Genomic DNA, 21,605 nt, shown 5'->3' on the forward strand with positions numbered 1-21,605 from the left:
GGAAACTAATCCCATATTTTCTAATAATATTACCAAGGGGCAACATGTATATTGGAAATAGAAGGTGACCTAGGACGGATCCTTGTGGCACTCCATATTTTACTGATGATAAATGAGATGATAAACACCCCATTTAAATAAACACAATGGTATCGATCGGACAGGTAGGATCTAAACCATCTTAGAGCCTGCCCTTGAATACCTGTATAGTTTTGTAATCGATCTATGAGTATGTCATGATCTATGGTGTCGAACGCAGCACTAAGATCAAGTAAGACCAGAAATGAGATGCAGCCTTGATCTGACGCAAGGAGCAGGTCATTTGTAATTTTAACAAGTGCAGTTTCTGTGCTATGGTGGGGCCTAAAACCTGACTGAAATTCTTCATACAGATCTTTTTTTTTTTTGCAGGAAGGAGCTCAATTGAGCAGACAAAACTTTTTCTAAAATTTTAGACATAAATGGAAGATTTGAAATAGTTTAAATAGATTTTGAAATAATTTGCCAGTTCACTAGGATCTAGTTGTGGTTTCTTAATAAGAGGCTTAATAACCACCATCTTAAATTGTTTTGGGATGTGACCTAAAGATAACGATGAGTTAATAATATTGAGAAGCGTTTTTTCGCCTACTCTTCCAGTAATTTAGTGGGTACAGGATCTAATAAACATGTTTTTGGTTTAGATACAGTGACAAGTTTATTTAGCTCTTCCTGTCCTATAGTTGTAAAGCACTGCAGTTTATATTTGGGTGCGATGGATGAAACTGAAGTATTAGACGCTGTAAAATTTACATTTGTTATTGTATTTCTAATGTTATCTATTTTATCAGTGAAGAAATTCATAAAGTCATTACTATTAAATGATGGAATATTAGAATCAGGTGGCGTCTGGTTATTTGTTCATCTAGCCACTGTGCTAAATTTGTGGAACAGCACTGGAGAACCTTCCCAGGAGTGGCTGGCTGACCAAAATTACCCCAAGAGCACAGTGACGACTCATCCAAGAGGTCACAAAAGACCCCACAACAACATTCAGAGAACTGCAGGCCTCACTTGCCTCAGTTAAGGTCAGTGTTCATGACTCCACCATAAGAAAGAGACTGGGCAAAAATGGTCTGCATGGCAGATTTCCAAGACAAAGACTAAAGGCTCGTCTCAGTTTTGCCAGAAAAAATATTGATGATCCCCAAGACTTTTGGGAAAATACTCTGTGGACTGACGAGACAAAAGTTGTGTGTCCCGTAATGTCTGGCGTAAAAGTAACACCGCATTTCAGAAAAAGAACATCATGCCAACAGTACAATATGGTGGTGGTAGTGTGATGGTCTGCTTCTGGACCTGGAAGACTTGCTGTGATAAATGGAATTCTGCTGTTTACCAAAAAATCCTGAAGGAGAATGTCCGGCCATCTGTTCGTGACTTTAAGCTGAAGCAAACTTGGGTTCTGCAGCAGGACAATGATGCAAAACCCAGCAGCAAGTTCACCTCTGAATGGCTGAAGAAAAACAAAATGAAGACTTTGGAGTGGCCTAGTCAAAGTCCAGACCTGAATCCTACTGAGATGCTGTGACATGACCTTAAAAAGTCTGTTCATGCTTGAAAACCCTCCAGTGTGGCTGAATTACAATTCTGCTTAGATGAGTCGACCAAAATTCCTCCACAGCGCTGTAACAGACTCATTGAAAGTTATCACAAACACTTGATTGCAGTTGTTGCCGCTAAGGGTGGCCCAACCAATTATTAGGTTTAGGGGCAAACACTTCTTCACACAGGGCCATGTAGTTTTGACTTTTGTTTTCTCTTAATAATAAAAACCTTCATTTAAAAACTGCATGTTGTGTTCACTGGTTTTCCTTGACTAATGTTTAAATTTGTTCGATGATCCAAAACATTAAAGTGTGATAAACATGCAAAAAAATAAGGAACCAACACTTTTTCACACCACTGTATTGTCTTATTAGCGTGCATATTATTATTATTAGTAGTAATAGTAAGCACTTATTAATGCCTTATTTTAAATGACCTTATTCTACATTCCTAATCTTACCCAATACATTAATGTAACAACTGCCTTATTTACTAATAATAAGCAGCAAATTAGGAATTTATTGAGGGAAAAGTTGTAGTTAATAGTTCATAAGTGTTCCCTATTCTAAAGTGTTACCTTATATTGTATTAATCCAGCATTACTAACAGAATATTACTCAAATTAGGGATGCATCAGTTTTGTATTGGTGTATTATCTGGCTATACCAATATGTTGATACTTAGTGTTTAGGCAAAAAACTGATAAATGACTGTTTCAAAAATAAACGTTTAACAGGCCAATTCCTTTAGAATATATATACTGTATATATATATGTCTTTTCTGTTTGAGTTACTTCTGAGTTTCCTGATCATTATATGACTGTTTGTCTGCAGGTGTTCAGAAGATGCCCATTGAGAGCACCACTGAACTTCCTGAAGATACCAAAGGTTTAAATTGCAATAGCACCATCAATGTAAGTACATGAGCTCTCGTAGAGTTACAACTCACTAAAGTGTGTATTCTTCTGTACAGAGAGTGAGAGTGAGGCAGAAACTGAAAACACACGGAGAGGGCAGAAAGTGTCCTGGTCAAACACTGACGTTACAGCTGTAATCAAACATTTTGAGGACCACAGAGCTAAAGGAAATCTGGCCACACTGACTGAAAACCAGCAGTGTAAAACTGCTGAGGATCCTGTTTTGGTGAGATGCAGTGCACAGAACATACAGGATTTTGTAAGAAATCGAGGAATTATCTTAAAAAGGAAAACCCAAAGCAAGTGATGTTACAGTACATCCTGTGTCTTGATGCCATTCTATTATCATGAGCACTTTGGTTGTTGTTTTTATTTCCAGTAGTGCAAAACTGTTATAGCAGCAGTTCATACAAATATCTCCATGTAGAAAACAAGTTCAATTGTTAGTTTGTCAAAAACTTTTCATTCTGGAAGTGAACGATTCCTTTACAGATAAATCAGTTTCTCTACACATCTGCAGCATGTATTGTGTGCTCCGAGTTAATCTCATGTTTACTGTGTGTTTAGTAGGGATGCACTGATCATGATTTTTCATAGACGATACCGATATTTATTTATTTTTACAAGCAAACTGGCCGATTCCGATACAGATTTCCGATTATTATTATATTATTTTTTTTAAGCAACAAACAAGAAAGGAAAGTATGCATAAACAAGATGTTTATTTGGTATTTAATAGGCCAAACTGGCTTTTGGCTATTGAAAACAATAACTGTAACCATCTGAAATTAATGGCAATAACTGCACAGTAAGTAGCCTACATTCAATACAAACATGGATGCTACAGACATCAGCATTTAGCTTTTGTTTTTGGATTGGGTTGAAACTACATAGAACTGGCCTTAAATTAAAAGATTAACTGTAACCATGTGAAATTAAAGGCAATAACTGCATAGTTCTACAGTCCAAACAACACAATCAACACACATTCAATAAGAGGTTTCTTAATCAGCATATAGTATTTTAGTTTTAAAATTTGGTTTTAAATTTAAAACAAGGTCTTTACCAATGAGACTAAATAAAAGTATGCTATATAAATATTATTCCAAAATGTTAAAATCAAATAATGTTGGTGCGAATAAAGCACAGATGCAAAGTGGTTCATTCATCCAATTAAAAAAATAAATAAAATAGGGTAATGATTCACATCTATATATTTTTTTTTACTTGAGTCAATGAAAAATAAAGAACTATTCTCAAGTTAAAAAATAAAATTGTGAATCCTTACCCAAAAATATTTTAATTGGATGAATGAAACCCTTTTTTCAGTGTGCTTCAGCAGGTGATTTTTAAATCAAATTAAGTCAAATTGCAAGTTCTACTTTACAAAAAAAAAACATTTCAGTTTTGTCACAGTTTAATCTGTGTCGTTTCTAATCCAGCTTGCAAGAAGTTGATCCTTCACTGTCTTCGCTTGTGCAGGGCACGGAAAGGTACGATACGCTCGAGCAGCTTCAGTGAGCACAGGAAAGGCTTTTATTTGTGCAGCAGTACACCAGCGGCTGTTCGCTTCCTGCTGTCTATTCCTCAGATGTGTAGCTCGTGTTGCCCGTGTCCAGCACACAGATTTTGAAATACTTCCACACAAATGACATGATAGCGAATGATTACAATGTAGTCTGTGCAAGCGGGCGCACTTACGGAAAAATCGGCCGATCGTGTATTTTTAAGCAAAAACCATCCGGTTCCGATTTATGGCCGGTCAACAGTGCATCCCTAACATTTAGTGAGGTACTTACAACATGAGGCATGGCTTTTGATTTATAGTTTTTTTTTTAAGTTGGTAAATTAGACTTAATTATTTGTTGTTTGTTTTGATTTGTGTGGCATTCCTTTTTTTATAGAAAGATTACCCATTTTAATAATTGGCGAATTTTACGTTTTTTGTTTATTTGTTTTTATGTCACAAATTTAAGTCATTATTAAAGTACTTCTAAAACACATTGGTGTCTGTAATGTTTTGTATTGTGTTAAAGATCCTGTCTGTGTGTTGTGTACGATCAGGTTCCAGTAAATCACATTTGTCCCTGTAATGTTGGACGATGTGCAGTTGTGTATTGTGTTAAAGATCCGGTACTCTTTAACCACCTCAGTCTTGGTAATGCAGCATAGGGACATGTATGTGTGTTGTGTATGGGGTCAAGTACCTGTAAAACACATTGTCCCTGTAATCCAGAAAACTGACATGTTTTGTGTATTGTAAAACGAGTGTCCTCCTAAATCAATCTGACCCTATAAATCCCAATTATGTAATGGGCGGGAACATTATAGGAGGGGCGTGACAGTCCTTGTGTACCACCAAAATATCATATTGTCATATTATCCATTCTATTGTGTGTAAAGAAAATCCAAAGTGATATTTGTGTTCTGCAGAGTAAAACAAAATTTTTGATAGTTTTATCATCTCTGTAGGACACCGGGAAAGGGGTGTCCCCTTAAACCACCATCCAACTGGTTTGGCCATCAGAGTACTGCTAAACCACAAAAACCAGTATGTGTGTGTGTGTGTGTGTGTGTGTGTGTGTGTGTGTGTGTGTGTGTGTTTTATTGCACTCTGACAGTCAGTCTTCATCTATCCCAGCCTGCTTCATCATGTCGCTGATTTTCTCTGTGCCTGACTTCACTCTTTCTTTCCTTTCAAACTGCATTTACCCTTCCTGCTGGCCTCTAGTGGATGAGAGATGAGAGAGAAAGATGTCGAGATGCTGCCAATGGAGAGAGAAATGAAAAGTAATGTGAAAGTCGGCCCGGGCAGGAAATGAATGAGCGGCAACAGGAACTCGTTGATGGGAGAGGAAAAAGTGGCATCCATAAAATGGTAAACAGCGAAATGACGGCGTGAGAGAGAGAGTTAAAGACGGATGAATGGATGGGAAGAGAGAAGGGAAGATCAGAAGTGTTTATCCTGCCAGCACGCAGCACTAATCAGATGAAGATAAATGAGTTGTGTGGATGGGATGTGTGGTGAATGTGGGCCGCAGTAGTATCATTTCATTCTAATTAGCGCTCTCTTACCGTTAGCGCTGCTGCGAACGCTCACTCCTGCCATCAATCCCATCCTATATACTGCTGCTCTACTATTACCAGCTCACGATCCCAGTGTGGAGAGAGGCACATGAACACAGAGAGTGTGATGATGCCCTGACCCTGCTCTCACGCTGCCTGACTTGTATCGCCATTAAAATGATGGTGAACCACTTACACTGGAAGAGACAAAAAGAAGTAAGAAAGCTGTTGCTGGGTGAGTACCTTTGAAAACTGTACACCTTTGTACCTTATGTACTTCTAAAGAGTGCATATTAGCACCTTAAAAGTAAATATTAGTATTTCAAGTGCACACATTAGTACCTTGATTGTTCATATTATTATAAAAATTTTACATTTTAGTACCTTTTTACCATCCCAGTGAAAATATAATATAATATAAATAATATATCGCCATTATTGTGTATAAGATACAATTTTTATTTAAATAAAAAATAAAATAGCACTCCAAATAGGAAGAAAACAAAGTCCATTTACTTCAGGCGCAGAAGCAATGACGTAATTGAAAATGAGCAAGAAAATGTAATTTAAAAATTTACATTTTTAATTCAATTAACATTTTGTGTATTTAGCAGACACTTTTAACCCGAAGCGATTTACAGTGCATTCAGGCTAATATTTTTTTTTTTACCTAACATGTGTTCCCTAGGAATCAACCCCATATCCTTTTGCGCTGTTAACGCAATACTCTACCACTGAGCTACAGGAACAATAAGGCTGCTAGCCGCATACTTGAAAGCTGAAAAAGTCTATAAAATCATGGTTTTATTTTTTAAACTGCATTGTGCAAAAAGTGCAGGGTGCATGTGAATTAAAAACAAATAGACAAGAGCAAGCACCGAGGATAGCAAATGCGCTGAAATGTCAACCTGCTTGTCTATTTGTTTTTAATTCACATGCACCCTGCACTTTTTGCACAATGTAGTTAATAAAATAAAAATATATTTTTGTAGGCTTTTTTGTAGATTTCTTTCAACCTTCTTGCTTATTTTCGTATAACATAGTCACGGTTCTGAATCCACTCCTAAAGTCATTCTTTCAGAGTCTAGTTCATTGCTGATTGATTTATAAATTGATTGATTAATTGACTGACTGATTGATTGATTTATTAAAATTGTATTTTTCGTCCGTTGAAAAGTAATATTTACATAAAAAATAAATAAAATAAAATAAGAGAGAGAGAGAGAGAGAGAAACCTTGAATTTTCATTGGACCTTAATGGTCAGATGATCTTGTCTGTATCCAAATAATCAAACACCTATCTAACTTAAAAAAAAAAAAAGCCTAAAGACACTCCCACTTGTTTTCTCAAAAACCTCTCGGATTCATTCATGATCTTTCATGAAAATTATTTTGCTCTGCCTTGGAAAACAAGCACCTGACAACTTTCCAGTCAACTTTCCTCCCTGTATTTTGCATCTGATTACGGAAGCAAGTTTCTGAAAGGATGGTGACAGTAATCCATCACCCACGCGGACCAATTAACCAACCCAACATCCCAGCACCTAATCTTTTTTGTTAGAACCCAGAGCCATCGCCTGCTTTCTGCTCTGCTTGCCGAGCGTTTGTAAGCGTCTGATGATGATACGGAAACACTGCAGCCGGTGAAAGACTTAAAGAAATTTGTTCATTTTCTACAAGGGCATTATTGATTGAGGTTGAAGCTGAAAGACAGTAAGTAATTAAATTGAACAATTGCTGGGTGTAAAATTAGCCTTCATGTCGTTAGAGCTGGATGAGGAGAGGGAGGGAGGAACGAGGCCTGTCTGCGCTGACTGATGTCTGAGGAGCAATTAAAAGGGGAAAGGGAGCGAGGTGGAGACGTGGCGCCTGAGTGGGATATAGATTTATCTGAGATAATGAACTTCTCACCCTCCATTGATCTGTTGGGACGGGCTGACGGATCAGCTCGAGACCCTGAGAGAAAGATGCGAGAAAGATTACTGTGTGTGAACAACAAACTCCTCCAGACAGCCATTTTGTTTGTATTGATAAACACAAGAAGAGAGGAAAGTCACCGGCTTTGCCATGTGAAAAAAAGAAGCATAAATGTATTGAATGTGCACTTAGTGTACTGTAACTACTAATATATATATATATATATATATATATATATATATATATATATATATATGCATACACACACAGTTTAAGTGAATTATGTTGGTACATCAGGATAAACTAAATGAAAATTAGTAATGTTGCCTTAGGCATGGTCGAAACACCAACGAACAGGTATGGCACGGGCGAAACACAAGAGCAGTCCAGTAAACAGGCGTAGGTTGATCGACGGTGAACAATATCCAACAGGGCAAGGCAAGGAGAAATAGTCCAGTTACACAGCAATAATCCAGGCAGGGGCAAACAGAGTACAAACAGCAAGACAAAAGGGTTAATCCGAGATACTCAGGCAAAAATCTGAACATGGGAAAACAGGCAAGGCAAGAATAAGACTAAACTGGGAAAGATAGAGCAGGCTCCACAAAGTAGCTATGAACTGAAACAGTTAAAAACGCTAAACAAAACTCGGCAGTTTGAGAAGGAATATACAAACCCGATTCCAAAAAAGTTGGGACACTGTACAAATTGTGAATAAAAACAGAATGCAATTGATGTGGAAGTTTCGAAATTTCAGTATTTTATATCATATCAAATGTTTAAACTGAGAAAATGCGTAATTTTAAGGGAAAAATAAGTTGATTTTAAATGTCATGGCATCAATACATCTCAAAAAAAGTTGGGACAAGACCATGTTTACCACTGTGTGGCATCACCTTTTCTTTTTATAACAGTCTGCAAACGTCTGGGGACTGAGGAGACAAGTTGCTCAAGTTTAGGAAAAGGAATGTTGTCCCATTCTTGTCTAATACAAGCTTCTAGCTTCTCAACTGTCTTAGGTCTTTGTCGCATCTTCCTCTTTATGATGCACTAAATGTTTTCTATGGGTGAAAGATCTGGACTGCAGGCTGGCCATTTCATTACCCAGATCCTTCTTCTACACAGCCATGATGTTGTAATTGACACAGTATGTGGTCTGGCATCGTCATGTTGGAAAAAGCAAGGTCTTCCCTGAAAGAGATGACGTCTGGATGGGAGCATATGTTGTTCTAGAACTTGGATATACCTTTCAGCATTGATGGTGCTCATCTTTCCAGATGTGTAAGCTGCCCATGCCACACTCACTCATGAAACCCCATACCATCAGAGATGCAGTTGAACTCAGAGGGAGTGTCAGCCACATTAAAAAAGTTAACAGCTTAAGTCATTTGTGGATTAATGCGTATTGGAGACTCAAACCGTTTAAAACGATTCAGTTTGATTTGGTGAACTGGTTCAAAAAGATCCGGTTACATCGAATGATTCGTTCATGAACCGGATATCACAAACTGCTTTGTTTTGAACTCTCTCACATAGACATGGAAGAGAAGACAATGATCAATATAGTCGTAGTTTTTGCTATTTTTGGACCAAAATGTATTTTTGATGCTTCAACAAATTCTAACTGACCCTCTGATGTCACATGGACTACTTTGATGATGTTTTTCTTACCTTTCTGGACATGGACAGTAGACCGTACACACAGCTTCAATGGAGGGACAGAGAGCTCTCGGACTAAATCTAAAATATCTTAAACTGTGTTCTGAAGATGAACGGAGGTTTTACAGGTTTGGAACGACATGATCGATTTTTGGGTGAACTATCCCTTTAATTCATTGAAATGAAAAAAATATTTTTCTTTTCTTTTTCTTCATGACAGCACATTTCATATTAAATAAAAACAGTGAATCTGATCTCAGTTTTGTACAATAAAACAACATTTAGTTTCCTCCCTCTGAGGTGAGAAAAGATACATTTGGTTCCTACTAAACAAATTTACTCCACACGGATACATCATTCATGAATCTCCTGTATGATGTCAGGTGACGGTAGATCTGTACTGCATCATAATGATGTGATATGTCCATCATATTTCTTACATTCACACATACTCTAGTTAACCTAACTGACTCTGTCTCCCAAATAAGGATCCCAAAATAAACCTCAGGTGCCCAGAGCTCTGAGATTTATGAATATTGCAGGTTCCACAACATTAATTATTGAAGGAAACAAGTGTGAAGCCTCTGAGAATGTTGAACAAACAAAACAAGCCTTGGAGTATAGGTCAGATAGAAAGGAGAATGGAATTAGCTGTGACAAGGTGAGTAAAATTGTGAATTATATCTCTATGTTAGCATTATCCTCAGTTAGCATTATTGAAAAGCAACGTTGCTAGTAGTTTTTTGAGCTACAAAACAATTATAGGTAGTTTAGTAGTAAATAGCTAATGCCAAATACTAACAACTGCTAACTGCTAAATGGGTACTATTTTAATATTTCACTTGACAAAACAATAAAATTGCAAACAGCAGACCTACCGATTCTTTAGATTAGCCAGCCCACCTCCTAAGGAAGACGTACTAAGATTATGTTTACTACCTCAGCACACTTAGCTATAAAGGTACGCACACATTTACCAAGTATCACTTTTGCTATTGGTACTTGAAAAATGTAGCTAGTGTTGTGAGCAATTTCAAATATTCAACAACTTTGGAGGTTGTGTTTTATTATTTAATCCTCATAGTTTTTTTTAGCTACAAGCTAATTTTAGGTAGTTCAACTTAAGTAATTTAAGTAAACAACTCTTTAAAAAAAGTAGATAATGTAGCTACACTACAAGCTAACAAATGCTAACTGCATTGGAGGTGTCAAAGTGGCAATATTTTATGTAAATACTTCACATTTTTAAAATAGCTAACTTAGTTCAGCCAGCTGATATCCCAAGAAAGACAATATAGCAGGAAAATTTGTTTATTACCTAAGCACGCTTAGCTATTAAGCTACGTACATAAACATTTTCATGAGACAACAATGTAGCACTTTTGCAAGTGGTACTTGGGGGAAAAAAGTAGCTTATTAAAGATGCTGTGAGCAATTTCAGATGTTCTCCAAGTTCCTCTGAGATTGTGTTTTGATTATTTGCTGCACTTTTCTGTAAAGCTAACTAAAACAGTATGACAAAATACTACAATGTAGCACTTTTGCAAATGTTAGTTGTTGCTCTAAAGAATGCTATTTTTAAATATCAATCCATCCTCTATGTGTGCTTGTTTCTGGTATTCAGAAAAGTAGATAGAATCTTGGTGTATTGAAAAGTAGCATTTCTTATGAATAATTGAGTTCTTTGCATTAAACTGTCCTCTGACATCTGTGACGCCTCAGATGGGAGCCATATCAGAACGGTGCCTCTCTCTCTCTCTCTCTCTCTCTCTCTCTCTCTCTCTCTCTCATCACTTTTACACTCTCGTTAAAGTCTTTCCTGGTCTCAGGGGAAGTGACTCCTGTTTTAAACTGTCACAGAGGCAGGAAGAGGAAGGAACATGCCCCATTTCTACAGTAATAAAATGTGGAGAGGAGCCTGAGGTACGAGGAGCAGCTTTGCTGTTGTCATTGTCACATTTCAGGTGGGACCACACACTGACATAGTGGCCTGTCAGTGTTAAACTGTTTCTAGATCGTTTTATGTCCAGTAAAGTATGGTTCTCTGATTTGAACTGAATGCAAACACACATATACACACCGATAAACTATAGGTCACTCAACTCAGAATTTAAAGGGGGCATGTACACAAAGTTTTCAACTAAACACTGAAAAACTTTTTATGTGCTTTTGACATTCATTTACGCCTAAAAATGCATAGTTTCTTTATAAAGTGATATCTACATCTACTCTATGGGCCCTATCTTGCACCCAGCGCAATTGACTTTGTACACCGATGCATGTGTCATTCCTATTTTGCACCCGCGCAAAGCGCGCTTTTCCCTTCACAGAAGCACGTCGCTAAACTAGTGAATGAACTTGCGCTCCCTGGGCGGTTCAGCGCAAGAAAGGAGGCGTGTTCTGGCGCAAACAATCCCTGGTGCTATTTTGCTGTTCCATTAAACAATTGCGCCACTGACCAGAAAAAACCTAGTCTAAAGTCAGTGGCGCGTTGCGCGTTGTTACTATTACTTACTATTTTAAGGGCGCATGCTTGACCATAATGTATAGCGTGCACAACGCGCATACACTTTGCTCATGTAATCTACACAGATGCAACAGTTATTTTTGCAAATCATAAATTCTTACACTAAAAAAATATTAACACATGAGATGACGGAAATCATGACGCTATTTTGGGTGGGTTTCTCCCATCCCCATACAAAACAACTTCTCTGTCTTTCACTGCTCTTACAAGAACATCAGTCTCCTCGGCTGTGAACCGCTCCTGGCGTGCGCCTGGTAAATACGCCATAATAATAGCAATCCATAATGGAACTTTGCGCACCTGCTTTTAAAGGGAATGTTGGATGACGCTCTGATTGGTTTATTTCACGTTACGCCCAAACCACACCTATGAATAATGAAGCTACTTCAGACCAACCCATTTTAGATTTGCGCCGGGCGCAAGAGCCATTTATCCCGCCGGGAAAATAGCAACAGCGCCGAGACCCGCCCACAAAGTTACTTGAGCTTTGCGCTTTGACACTTGCATTTCAGATCGTTAAAATAGGGCCCCATATCTACAAAAAAAAAAAAAAAGAACGCTAAGGATTTTTTTTTTTTTTTTTTTTTTTGGGTTAAAAACTGAATTAATTTTGCTATGCAGGACCAAAAACATCCACTGCATTGTTTTGATATATCTTTGCATATAAATGAAAGCATTCTGGGAAATTAAGTGTTCTGGCACTATGGTCCATAAAATGAAAGTTAATTCAGTAAATACATTTATTTTTTTAATTAACTGCAAATGTCTGTAGTTGGCATTTATAATAATAATAATTATTATTATTATTATTACATGTGTCTTGAAGATCTTTTGATTTTGATTTTGTTTGTATTTCATTCCATTTAATTCTGCTTATATTAAAATACATAATTTTGTTAACTACCTTGATTCAAATTATTATTATTTGTTTACTTTCCCTTTCCCTTTTTGTTTTTGGTTTATTTTAAGCACAGTTTTTTTTTTTTTTTTTCAGATCATAACTGAACAATTCTTCAACATGAAGAAGAACATGATTTGTATTTTTTGGTCTTAATGTTACATAAGTATAAAAAATATATATGCTTTTGAAAAGTATTGTATAAGCTATTTTGTTTTTATTTATATACCCAAGTTAAAATGTAATTGCTCAGAAGTTTAACTTTCATTGTTCAGGAGATTCTCAATCTGTCATGACAACTCTTTAAGAGTTTACCATGGTAGTATACGAGACAATGTCAGTGTGTATGGTCTTGGTGGAATAGATTTGCAAGTACTGAGACTTGCTACTGCCAGTACATCTACAACATGCTGCTGTTAGCATGTAAGAAATACTGCTGCTGCAATTATAACATATTTGAAATAACCCCCACCCTGTAAAAAAAACTCTATACAGGTGGAGCTGGGGAGGTAGAGGGTTTCTGATTCATGTTGCAACTGCTACAGCAAGCAATGGCCAAGTATTTGAATGTAGAGCAGTAAGCTCATTGGCTGCTGATGTAAAAAGAACCAATCAGCTGTGCCATGTGATTAAAGATGTGATTAGATCAGACTGAGTTAGAACCCACTGGCCTGTGCCCATGGGGTTTCATGACAGGTCCTTGTATTTATGTTTCATCAGCTTTATCTGAATTAATTCGGATGGCATGGCTCATATAATATGGACTTGGAAGAATATGATGAGAAATTATAGAGTTCATATCAAAATTCTGATTGCAGATTTGGCATCTTGAAAGCCTCTCTCTTGGCCTGTGTGTACTGTAGGTTTAGTCTAGCACAGGTGGCATAACAGGTGTCTTTACTATGATTTTCATTCTGAATAATTAATCGGGTGCTTTCACCTAAAAAGGAGCCCCCATCTCGTTAATAATGGAGCAGGTTTTTCCATGTGGCGAGGGGGGCTTAATTATTTAAGAGCAATATAAGCTTGCCAAGAGGTTAATGGGACCTTTACTGGCATGAAACCGCAGGCTACGTGTGGAGCGGTTCAGCTGAATTGATGACAGGATCTTGGCATGGCAGTGTGAGGAGGCTGGGACTCCAGGCAACAGGGCGTAAAGCCTGGGCACCTGGGGGCCATTTGAGAGAAGAGGGAAAAGAGCTGATGGTCCATTCTTGAGGAACTGACATGTTAGTCGAATAAATTGTTTATTTGCACACTCTGTGTGTTGTTTTAACACTCAGTTCACTAAAGAAATTATGTAACTTCAGTAATGTAAATGGTAGTCATATGTGTAATCCGACGTCGTTCCTCATTTAGTTTAAGACTCGTACAGCCTCATTTAGCTTTAATAACATGTTTATAAGTATAATAATAAACAAAAAGAAGGTTCCATTGTTCCATTTGTTAACATCACTTAATTCATTGGTTAACGTGACCTAAACTTCACCTTCTACAACATATAATTCGTATTTTTAAAACATATACAGTAAGCAGTTGTAATTTCATTAACTTACAAAGATTCATAAATACAGTAACAAATCTTTTTCTCAGTGTTAATGTATAACTTTACCTTATTATAAAGTGTTGTCAAGTAATTATGTTTCTAATAAATTTTATGAATTTAAAGTGCCCCTAATATGCTAATTTAATATTTCCTAATATTGTTTTGGGAGTCTCTTACAATAAGTACATGCATGCAAGGTCAAAAAATGGTTTTGTTTTCTCGGGATATGTATTAAACATCACGATTCTCAAATGATTGGTCTGAAGACGTTCTCAGGTTCAGTCTCCCTAAACCCCTCCTTTCCCTGAGCTTACTCTGCTCTGATTGGTCAGATGTCCCATAATGCTGTGATCGGTCTCCGGCATCCATCACATGTTGGCAACAATATGCCCATAGTTCATTTTGACCACTCGATAGAGAATATAAATACCTATTATTTATCATACTTACGGGTTTTGGTGGAAACCTGGTGGAAAATTCAGTGGAACCACCTGGTCCAAATAAACTGGGTACTGATCCATCTTTCAAGCACAAGCGTTTTTGTGGGCGGGGTCAGGTTGTTTGGATCCAGCCAACATAGAACAAAGGTGGGAGTTATGCAAATGTGTTACCCAGTGAAGTGTAGCCGTCAAGAAAATGGGATTCGAATTTCCATCAACTCGTTCAGGCTGTTGAACTTGAAGTTGATTCCTACATTTGGGAGACAATAACTTTATTTATCATACACTTTCAGCTTTTCAACTTTGCAGACCGTTTACATTCACATGCATATTAGTATAGTAATTATACTAAAATCAGTGTACTAGACTAGTGTATGTCTAGGTTTAATATTTCAATATTTCTTGGGACTAAATTTAATTGAATACTTTGTGCACTTTAAGAACACAGCCTATTTAAATTTAAGATTTTGTTTTCATGCTTCAAGTATACTTTAAGTGCACTAAACATCATACATGTATCTTACTATTTATATATTACTGTTGCACTTTTAGTGTACTAGGTACTACTTCTTGATTTCTATTTAGTTATTAATTTTAAACTTGAAGACTTACACTAAGCTCTTAAACTTGAAGAACTACACTATCAGTGGATTGATGCCAGTGATTTATGTATTGTAAAGATTCATGTTCCTTTTGTTATCTGACTTGTTGTTTTATGATGAGATTTGTAGAAATGTTGTGCTCCGTTGACGTCTTGCAAGAGAAGCCAGTATTTGTAGATCTTTTTTTTTTTTTTATTGTGAAGGAAGGCTGTATTATAATACTGGAAATATTATACTGTACATGCTTGATGTGACTTTTTAGGTAAAGCAAATTCAATTAATTTACTGTTAGATCCTATCAGGCTATTAATTGAAATAAAACAGTTCTCTGTTTTTTTTTTTTTTTTTTTTTTTTTTTTTTTTTTTTTTTTTTTTTTTTGAGCCCATAAAATGAGATGTGGGTGTGAGGTGGTGTGCATTATTTGTATTTATTTTTTCTTTTGAAGTGGTCCCCCACCTAAAAACATTGGAGAAGCATACGGTACACTACCACAATCTGACATAGTTTACTAGGAGAGTAGCATCACACGACTACTGATCCAATGCTTTTAGAAGCTCGACTGGATATATACCAAATTAACACGGTTCAATTCCTACTAATGCTCTTTAAAATAAAACCGTTTACCGTCTACAGGACGTAATAGCAGAATAACATTAATTGGAGGTAGCAGCAACTTTTGTGCCCAAATCTCATTTGCATAGAAATGTGGCGTGTTTGCTCTGAAAATAATGAGAGTGACTTTATTCGAGTGCTTACACTGAATGGCGGGTGGTTTGTGTGTAAGATAAGTGCTCTGTGCTGAAATACCTCTCACTAAAATAGCTGTTCAGTAAATTCATCCCTTGTTGTGGTTGGAGATGACGATATTGAGGAATCTAGAAAATAAACTGTATTCTATATGCACACAAAATCACATCTGCAACTAACATGACTCTAAAACATGAACTTTATAAAACAATGCTTTACCGAGTCCTGTCTTTTCTGTTCTTCTCAACAAATGGGTATAAGTGAGTTTTTTCAATGAACTCGAAAGTCTCGTTTTGTTATGAATTAAAAACATTTAAAAACTGTGGAGACTTTTGAAGGAAATGATATTGAAATGAAAATAATTTTGTTTACATGATGTATTTTATTAATAAACAAATATTTTCTCTTTATATTCTCAACACAACTTTATATTCTCAACTCAACATTGTTAGTTTGACAAAATCCTCTCTTCTGTTCTATTCAACATATTTAAAAATAATGTAATAATATAATAAAGTGAGTTCTTAAAATTAAAAAGATTGTGTGTGTATTTTTTTTATTATTGAAAGTTTGTTTTATGATTAGCATTATGAATTAAAAGAAAAATAGATTTACTGAATACCCTCTCATCTGTACTCAACAAATTTAAGTAATTTACTTTTAAAGAAAATGTTGCTTTTTTCAAACAAAGTTAATGAAAAAAAAATGTGAAATGCATATCAGGAAGTTATATGTACATTAAAATAATTATGTATTTATTAATTACTATACTATATGTATATTGCATGATTAAAGTCAATTATTTATGTAGACTGAACCTTCATAAATATAGTTTGAAACTTGGCCAAGTTAAATTAACACAACATTTTGATTTTCACTCGTACAGTAGCTAAATTAAATGCACTATAAATAATAAAATTGGTTCTAATAAGCTTTAAATATTTTTTTAAAGGAGTAAATCACACACACACACACACACACACATAAAAATGAACTTGAATATCTACATCAAGGGTCATATTTCATGTCATTTATTCATTCATTCATTTAATGTGTTAATAATAAAAAAAAAAATCTGTGTTACTCTCAAGCAATGCACTGTTTGTGTGTGGACAGGTTGAATAGTAATGCATTCCATTCCGTCACCGTTCCCCTCTCAAGTCAGACACCAAATGGTTTTTATTACTTGAAAAACGTAATAAACAAACACACTGAATGCGTAGATCTTTCCGATGCTGTGCATTTCTGCGGGCACAGTTTCCACACAGGCCTGATAATTACACTCCACAGCCAATGACTGTATTTATGAAGGTGCGATGTGTTCATTTCGTTCCCGGCACCTTTCGGCATTCCTCTGAGCCTGAATAAGGGCTCAACCAACATTTATCTGGGCATCCATCCACGTTTCTAATCACTCTAAGCCTCTGCTAGCTCTCACACGCGGCTGAATTATTCTGTCCCACCATCTTTCATTCCTAAATGACCTACTGATCTCCTCCATTCATTATGCAATATATGGGAGACAGAATTTAACTAGCCATGTCCATTAATAAGAACATTACACATTAAACGACCTCATAAATGTTAATTAAATTAAAAGTAGACTATGCCGGGACGATTATTCATGGGGTTAACTGGGCATAAACTTTCAAACTTTGCTTTCTGAGGTCCGGATAAGTCTCGTCATATTGTGATCACAGTTGTTCAAAACTAGACTTTTACAAAAAAATTAAAAGATCTAATTATTAATCACCATCATTCTCTAATTTGATGATTATTTTAGGAATCGCAAACTTATCTATTTTGTTTTCTCTGAAATGCTGTTTACTACTTAAATTAAGCTTTATCTTTAAATCTGGACTAAATCTGGACTTTAAATCTGTTGACATATTAAAGTTAAAAGTTTTTACTGCATGTATTTTGTATTCCTCTTTTTATCATTTCATCAATCAGAAAATGCTCTCAATATATTTGGTTTTTCTTACATGCAATAATCAGCTCATGAGCATGAGACTGCATTTGTGCAGGTAATGTGACTTAGAGATGATTAGAAATACTGCAGCGCCCCCTACAGATCGATATACACCTCTATATATATTTAACAGGAAGGCTCGCTGATAAATAAAGCATAGGAACCAAGTATTCAGTTTCACAATGTGCCTCTGAGTATCTGTGCGATTCTTGATTGGGGTTCAAATCTGAGCGTCCCCTGACAGAAGTCAAGACTCGGCGGCGCTTGCCAAATCATTAAAGCATTCATGAACGTAATGGGCCAGTCCTAATCTCGAACGCTATCAATGAGGCCATTATATCCAGTGCCATTGTGCATGTTTTAGCAGGCAGATAAAAGCACAAATTACAGCAAATTATGGATTTCAAAAAGAGACGGAAATCCCAAACTTGTATTGCAATTGTACTTTTGTAAAGCTTTTGTCCGATGCGTAAGGAAAGGGGAAAAAATGACATCTTTCCTGTCTGCTTTCTGTCCAAACCACAAGTCAAAGTCTCTCGTGTGTGGAGTGCAAATGAGCCTGTTGTTTTTGGGATAGGCTTTTAGAGTTTCCCTTTTTTATTTGAAATATCCTTTAAAATCTGTCAGGTGTGTTAATGAGCAGTGCGGTAAGAAAATCTATATCCTACAAGCTTCGGAAAGAAAAAAAAGATAATCACACAACTCCCAAGTTTGTATTTGAAGCAAAGGCTCCATGAGGCCCTTGAGGATCTCGTTCATGTTTTCGTATTATCTTAAAACAATCCCATAATTCTCTCCCAGAGCCTCAGTCATAATCACAGTGAAATTATGCTTTTTATTTATTATATTTCTAAATTTACTCGGTGCAGGCAGGGCCTCATGAAATTTCATGAAAATGGACCCCGTCACTGTAAAAACACATAAAATGACTTAAAATAAATAAACCGAACTAGAGCTTAGAAGTTAAGGGTTATCTTTCTTTTTATGAGAAAGCACTGGACATAATAATAACAACAACAACACTAAAGCACTATTTAATCTGTTGTTCTGTCTTAATATTTCAAATGCATACAAACAACTAGGTTTAAAACACTTTTAGTCCAGCTTTATTCTAAATCAAATATGTGCAGCTAAATTGAATCTGTTCTGATCGTTTCAAATTCGCGATGGATTGTGAAAGCAAAAAAGAATATGGAGGCACATAAGGGATGTTGGTTGGACTTCTTTAGAGTAGATGCACATGATTGGATAAATCCAGTTTCTGGGTGTAGAAGAATTTGCCAGTGACTGCTTCATGACTCAGGGTCTGGAATAAGGCAGATGACAGGGAACTTGTATATTTCTATTATCTTTGTAGAGTTGCATGACCCCATCATTTCATTCTAATTACACGGAGTCAGTAGAGCCTCCATATGCCAGCCAAACTTCACACAAGGTAGAATTAATCCAGATGTCCAGATATTTCCTCCAGTAAAAACAGCCCGATCTACTCTAAGGCGTGGTGTACCGTTACAGGCTGGTGTGAGACGTTTTTAACAGTCCTAGGGAAGCCTGCTGCATTTCTGTTGGCACGCTTAAGCGAGACTCAAAACTCACTGAAGGCACTGAAACCAAATTGATGTTCCAAATGAAAAATGTCATTGCGCTTAAACTATTTCTTTCTTTTTTGGGGAAGAGGTGATCGAGGAATATAATGTAGGTCATTGTATGCAACAAAAGATTACAAGCATATTTCAGTGTTGTGTTTTGTTTTGATTAATGGGGTCAATGGGGTCCAGTGTTTTTTGCATGTTTCACAATCATTTTTGGACAATCTATCCCTTAAAGTTAAAGGGAAAAAAAGGCTACTTTCCCATAACAGGACATGTTTATTTGCTGAATGGCAAAGCATTTCTGCCATTTCCATGAATCCATCTGTCACAGCCCACCAAACTTGATGGGCTGCCACATGTTTGCTGGCTACTGAGAATGTGTCTCTCTGACAGCTGTGCACTGTGATAAACAGTGTCTGTCAGTGGCGTAAACAGTGAAGATTTTCTTAATATGTGGCGCTTTTACATTTGGAAACTGTACCATCTGGTGCTGTAACCCGATTTTGAAAGTTAGTTTTGATGGAGTGTATTTTGTGAATGCAGGGCAGAATAATAATAGCAGTATCAGACAGTCAACATGAATCATACTGCTGACCTTTTAAGACTGACAGATTGATTGATTGATTGGTTGGTTGGTTGACTGATTGGCTGGTTGGTTGATTGGTTGGTTGGTTGGTTGGTTGGTTGATTGGTTGGTTGGTTGATTGGTTGGTTGGTTGATTGTTTGGTTGGTTGATTGGTTGATTGGTTGGTTGGTTGATTGTTTGGTTGGTTGATTGGTTGATTGGGTGATTGGTTGATTGGCTGATTGGCTGATTGATTGATTGATTGATTGATTGATTGATTGATTGATTGATATTTACGCAGATAACCTGAAGTTGTTTGTATTCTGTGTATTTGTTTGAGAGTGTGTGGTTTAGTGCGTGGTAGACACACATGCATCAGTTATCAACAGAAATGTTGACATATCATGATGACTTTATATTCAAGGAAATGTTCTTCAGGAATTCCCAGAGGTGTGCTGTCAGAAGATGAATGAGTCATTTGGCAAACTAATGTAAACTGTGTTATGAAGGCATGGTGTTTGGCTGATGTATTCCAGTACATAATGTGTATTGATTGATTGATTGATTGAAAATAACTTTTGTATATGGATAGCATATCAGAATTATCAGAAGGATCATGTGACACTAAAGACTGGAGTAGTGTTCTTGAAAATTCAGCTTTGCATCACAGGAATAAATTACATTTTTAAATATATTTAAATAGAAAACTATTTTAAATTGTAATAATATTTCACAGCAAATAAATGCAGCCTTGGTCAGCATAAGAGACTTCTCAAATACATTAGAATTATGTTTTAGTGTGAGTACAGCATAGTTCGGTATTTTAATCATAATTATTGCATTATTTATTGTTAATTAAATTTAATTGTAAATTATTTTAATGTAATTTAAATATACTTGTTTTTAGGACTACTCGTCTTTAGAAGACCCTAAAATTGGGTTTAACGAAGAAAAAATTGTGTAAACTTCACATATGAACTACTTTTAAATGATATATTGATTGATTGGTGTGTGTGTGTGTGTGTGTGTGTGTGTGTGTGTGTTTTGTTTGGGGTTTTGCCTTCTTTTCTTTTTTATTACCAAAATAAGGCTTAAATATTTTCCATTGTCAATAAATACAATTTTAAGATTTTGACACTTAAGAAAATTGCACACTTTGCTATATTTTCACACTCACCAAAAAAATTAATTGTTGATTTTTGAACACAGTAAATAAAGATCCAGTTGATAAATGATGTTTCCAGTAAGGTTACAGTAATGCTGTTACTTTTGGGATTTAAGAATTTTGCTTGGGTTTGTCCGATATAAGGTTGTACATTTTTACTATGCAAGTAATTAAAGAACAGAAAAGTTACAAAAATTAATGCAACCTTTTTTTCTTCTTTCTTTGTTGGTTTATGGCCGACATCCTGTGTACATATTACAGTTGCTGTGACAGCAGTAATTCATCAACGGTACATATCCAGACGTGTTATGTAGTCAGGAGGGATTTTCTGCGTTTTAAGTATATAATCATATCAGGTGATTATATTGTAGTAATGCACTACAGTCTAATTAAAGAATGCTAG

The sequence above is a fragment of the Carassius auratus genome, chromosome 30, assembly GCF_003368295.1.
Source record: "Carassius auratus strain Wakin chromosome 30, ASM336829v1, whole genome shotgun sequence".
Classification (NCBI taxonomy): Eukaryota; Metazoa; Chordata; class Actinopteri; order Cypriniformes; family Cyprinidae; genus Carassius; species Carassius auratus.